Genomic DNA, 5,873 nt, shown 5'->3' with positions numbered 1-5,873 from the left:
ATAATTCTTTTTTTTTTAATTTTAAAAATTTATTTTTTTAATTTATTTTTGGCTGCATTGGGTCTTTGTTGCTATGCGTGGGCTTTCTCTAGTTTTGGAGAGCGGGGGCTACTCTTCGTTGTGGGGCACAGGCTTCTCACTGCGGTGGCTTTACTTGTTGCGGAGCACGGGCTCTAGAGCGCAGGCTCAGCAGTTGTGGCACATGGGCTCAGTAGTTGTGGCTCACAGGCTCTAGAGCGCAGGCTCAGTAGTTGTGGCGCACGGGCTTAGTTGCTCCGCAGCATGTGGGATCTTCCCGGAGCAGGGCTCGAACCCATGTGCCCTGCATCGGCAGGCAGTTTCTTAACCACTGCGCCACCAGGGAAGCCCCTCTTTCAATAATTCTTAAAACAAAGTCTGAAATATTTAGCAGAAGTGGTATTTATAGATGGCCAATAGGCACATGAAAAGATGCTCAATATCTCTAATTATTAGAGAAATGCAAATCAAAACACAATGAGGTATCACCTCACACTGGTCAGAATGGACATCATTAAAAAGCCTACAAATAATAAATGCTGAAGGGAGTATGGAGAAAAGGGAACTCTCTTACACTGTTGGTGGGAATATAAATTGGTGCAGCCACTATGGAAATCAGTATGGAGTTTCCTTAAAAAAACTAAAGACAGAGTTGCCATGTGATTCAGCAATCCCAGTCCTGGGCACATATCCGGAGAAAACTCTAATTCAAAAAGATACATGCACCCCAGTGTTCAGAGCAGCACTATTTACAATAGCCAAGACATGGAAGCAACCTAAATGTCCATCGACAGATGAATGGATAAAGAAGATGTGGTGTATATATATATATATATATATATATATATATATATATATATATATATATTACTCCGCCATAAAAAAGAATGAAATAATGCCATTTGCACCAACACGGATGGACCTAGAGATTATCATACTAAGTAGTCAGAAAGAGAAAGACAAATACCATATGATATCACTTATACGTGGAATCTAAAATATGATACAAATGAACTTATTTACAAAACAGAAAGAAACTCACAGACATGGTTACCAAAGGGGAACGGGGTGGGGGAGGGAAAAATTAGGAGTTTGGGATTAGCAGACACGAACTACTATATGTAAAATAGATAAACAACGAAGACCTACTGTATAGCACAGGGAACTATATTCAATATCCTGTAATAAACCATAATGGAAAAGAATATTAAAAAGAATATACGTGTGTATATATATATGTATGTGTGTCTATATATATATAGCTGACTCATTTTTCTGTACACCAGAAACTAACACAACACTGTAAATCAATTATACTTCAATTAAAAAAAAAAGAAGTGGTATTTACAGCCATGAGAGTGGAAAACTCTACCCACAACTAGGAAGGCTGTAACGAGGAGGTGACATTTGCAGTGGCCATGAAAGAACAAATAGTCATTTGCTGGGTAAAAATGGCCAGGGGATTCCCATCAGAGGAAATACCGCACACAGAGGCGCAAAACTGTAAATGAGCACAAGAAGTGACCAGAGGTTCGTCTCGTGTGACCATTATTAAAGCATTATTTATGGTAATAGATAGGTAGTTTTTTTGAACACTGGCACTTTACATACTATCTTAGGTTAGATTCTCTTCAAGTAGAGCTGAGACGGGGATTCCCATGAGAGTAACTTACTGAGAAGTGACTTTAGCAAAGGGGAGGGAGGGAAGCAGGAGGGAGGCATGTGATGGAGCTGAGTAAGGATGTGGTCTCCGCTAGAGTTGGCTGGAACTCCATGGGGAGTGGCCCAGTTGGTCCCCCTTGAGACAAGGGGTGGGGCCTTCTAGACCATCTCCCATTCCCCTTCCTGGTTCATGGTTTCCGTTTGGCAGAGAATTCTCTAAGGAAGGGTCAGCTGTGAATAGGTAACAGCCAATACTCACAACAGCTGGATAATGGATGTCCTGAGCTGATGAAGGGAATCTGCAGGGGAGGTACCAACAGAATCCACATCGCACTCCTTGTTTACTTCTCAGAACACCTTAGGAGGCAATCATTACTCCTCCCATTTGACAGAAAGCTGACATAACTTACACAACGGCATCTGGCTGGGATGTGGAAAAGCTGGAATTTGAATCCAGGACTGCTAAGACCCAAGCCTAGTTCCTTTCTTCTTCACCCTCATCCCAGGAAGACGGAGAATCCTTCTGGATCACTTAACCAGGAAATATCAATCCCTGTAACTCCTGAATGGGGAATCCTCTCAGGAGGGGAAAGAGCTGATCTCTACTGGGCCCTCCACCCCTAGAAGTTGCCGCCGGGCCAGAAACCATGCCTGACAAATGCATCTCGGGCTCAGACCACCCAGGAAAGTCTGGTACAAAAGAAACTCAAGGTCCAGGGAGGTAGGAAAAGTGATAATATATGAAAACTAAGGCAGCTATTCAGGAATTTTGGAGAGACTTGCAAAAAGCAAACAATGAAGCGAGCATTTGCAAAAGGAACTTCAAGCCCATGAGAACTCGTTTGAAAGTTTTTACAAGGAGACACAGCTGGCTAATACATATCCTGTAGGAACCTCTGTCTCAGCTGCAGAGATAAAGAAGATGGTGTTTCAGGAGAAGGTTAAATTAAAGAGCAGGTTTTTAACATGATAAAATTGCACTTTCTGGAAACAAACATCTTCCAGAAATGGCTTCCTGCTTACATATAGAACTTTGCACATAGGAGGTGCCCAATAAACGTGTGGTGAATAGATGAAGCTTGCATTTAACTGTATTTATAAAATGCATTTCATGCCATTTAGAGTGTTTATCCTCTGAATCCTCTATCAGCTATGAGACCTTCATTTGCCCACATGTGTATGTCAATCCTTCAATAATTGGGACAATACAATTCCTACAGCTGATGAGGCCACACACCATGACGGGGTATTCATGTACAAATGTGCATGTGTGGGTTCAAGCAAGCACTCCAGGGAAGAGACTGGAAGGAAAGATAGAGAACTTTTGCCATTAAGAACTAGAGGCCTTGTCCATCTACAGATGAATGGATAAAGAAGATGTGGTAAATATACACAATGGAATACTACTCAGCCATAAAAAAACAAAGGAAATATTGCCATTTGCAGCAACATGGATGGACCTAGAGATTATCATACTAAGTGAAGTAAGCCAGACAAAGACAAATACCATATGATATGACATATATGGAATCTAAAAAAATGATACAAATGAACTTATTCACAAAACAGAAATAGACTCACAGACATAGAAAACAAAATTATGGTTACCAAAGGGGAAAAGGGAAGGAGGGATAAATTAGGAGTTTGCGATTATACACTACTATATATAATATAGATAAACAATAAGGACCTACTGTATAGCACAAGGAACTATATTCAGTAGCTTGTAATAACCTATAATGGAAAAGAATCAGAAAAAGAATATATATACATATATTTATATATATAAAATAACTGAATCACTTTGCTGTACACCTGAAACTAACACAACGTTGTAAATCAACTATACTCCAATAATTAAAAAAAAAAAAAAAAAGCTAGAGGCCAGTGGAGCCACAGGAGCTGCAGGTCCCAGAGGAGTCTTACTCTTCAGTAAAATCAGTGTGAACTACGTGGCACATGCTTCCCATACGTGACAGTTTGTTAAAAGACCACACTGCTTTGCAGCACCTCCCATCAACAGAGTCTATTTCCCCATTCCCTGACTCTAGACTGGCCCTTTGACTTGTTTTGACCACATTCTAGAATATGTTAGAAGTAGTCATACGCCAGTTGGAAGCCTAGACCTCAAGAGGTCTTGCAGCTTTGGCTCTTGCTGCTCTGGGAGCCCTTTTCCCACCACATGAACAAATTCATGCTAGCCTGCTGGAGCACCAGAGAGCATCTGGCATAGAAGGGAGTCCTCCATGCCAATCAGCCCACAGCCTACCTGGCTGCTGACTGCTGCCACTTAAATGATCCTAGCCATGACCAGAAGAGCCACCCAGCTGAACTCAACCAAACTGCCAAGCCATGGAATCATGAACTAGATAAATATTTATTGTTTTAAGCCACTAATTTTGGGGGGGTGCGTGTTATGCAGCAAAAGCTAACTGATACGGGGCTTCCCTGGTGGCGCAGTGGTTGAGAGTCCGCCTGCCGATGCAGGGGACATGGGTTCGTGCCCCGGTCCGGGAAGATCCCACATGTCGCGGAGTGTGAGCCATGGCCGCTGAGCCTGCGCGTCCGGAGCCTCTGCTCCACAACGGGAGAAGCCACAGCAGTGAGAGGCCCGCATACCGCAAAAAAAAAAAAAAAAAAAAAAGCTAACTGATACACTATAATAAGTCTAGATTGTAATCGCTGTCTGCTCACGTCAAGGTTGGCTTGTGCCACCACGTGGACTCAGAGAATCCTTATATCTTCTCTATAAAGTTCTAAGTTAGGGAGACTCTCTGAGTGACAGCACAAGAGACTTGGAAGGACCCTTAGGGAGTCCAACCACCTCGTTACACTGTTAAGGAAATGCATTCATTACATAAGTATTTCCTGAGTGCCTCCTTTGTGCCAGGCATTATGGCCCAATAGGGGGGCACAACAGTGAATAAGAAAGACCAGATCCTGCTCTCAGGGAGGCCACAGTCTACGGTGGAAACCAGATGTTATTCAAGTCATCCCACAAAAAAGCAGACAACCACAGTGACAAACGCTGTGAACTAAAAGGACATGGTACCATGAGACAGAATTACAGAGAAGGCACCTAATTTGGATTTGGGGGTCACCAAGAGCTCTCTAAGGAAGTGACATTTAGGCTGAAGCAAGTTGGTGGCAGCCTTGAGGTGGGAACGGAGCTCTCCACGGACACAGCAAGGTGTGTGGAGCTTTGAGTCCCAGCCCTGCGGGTTCAAATTCCATCTGTACTGCTCCCTGGCTGAGTCAATCAACATCCTTGAGCCTCAGTTGCCTCATCTACGAAATGGGGTTAATGATACTGTCTTACTTCTTCATGGTACGTCTCAAAGCGGTCGTGAAGGTCAGTTGAAATAACCACTGAGAAAAGGGCAAACTGTCGAGTGTTGGGTGAACAGCTGAAGCTACTGTTAGCAACTTGGCGGAGGGACATTTATTTGTTCTCCAGCTACCCTGCAAAGGAGTGTGCCCCCCTCTGCCCAAGCCTAGAGCAGACGCGGAGCCCCACTGAGTCCCACTTGCCCTTCTTAGTGGAATCACAGTACCAACCCTCTCCACTAGGGACTGAGCCAGTGCCGACTCCAGCACAGCACGGTTCTGAGAGCCAGGGCTCAGGATGTTAGCAAAATGCAGTTGAAACATTGTGAAAGGGCTCGGATAAGGTGTTCAGGAGTAAACTCTGGTCTTTTGAGACAATCACATTTCCAAGTGGATTATGGACAATTCAGTGACTTCTGTGATCTCTTCCAAAATGAGCATTTCCAGGACTGGAGTCTGGCTCACCAGTTTTTGCAGCTTGGCACAAGTCAGAGCAATATACAGGCAGCTTCTCAGCAGCCCCCCTGGTGCTCACACGGTCACAGGCCATAGAAGGGGTACGGCCTGGCGGGTCCACAGGCACACCCCTGCAGTGGCAGAGGAGGGGGCTGCAGCGCCCTGTAAGAGAGGAGCTTCCACGCCACACTGGGATGATAACAGTATCTCCCCTCACCAGCAGTGTTCCCTAAGGGCCACAAGTCCATGTCTCTCTCATCTGTGTCCCCTACAGCACCTCTCACAGAGTGGGGCACATAAATGTTTGTGAATTAATAGGCTTCTGTTTCCCCAGCTGGAAAATGTGGTCCCAGCCACCCAACTTGGACTGCCATGACCTCCACGACTACATAGCCGGGGGGGGGGGGGGG

At 44.5% G+C, this 5,873-nt stretch overlaps 1 protein-coding gene across 3 annotated transcripts in view; it reads right to left on the bottom strand.

Moving 5' to 3' along the window:
• The window catches only part of TOX2 (TOX high mobility group box family member 2), a 111,067-nt gene that overhangs the window by 78,593 nt on the left and 26,601 nt on the right, over positions 1 to 5,873 (bottom strand). The window lies entirely within an intron of this gene.

Source organism: Lipotes vexillifer, unplaced genomic scaffold (assembly GCF_000442215.2).
Source record: "Lipotes vexillifer unplaced genomic scaffold, Lipotes_vexillifer_v1.1 scaffold53, whole genome shotgun sequence".
Lineage (NCBI taxonomy): Eukaryota > Metazoa > Chordata > Mammalia > Artiodactyla > Lipotidae > Lipotes > Lipotes vexillifer.
The sequence above is the reverse complement of the archived record's forward strand: the minus strand, read 5'-3'. Positions and strand labels throughout refer to the sequence as shown.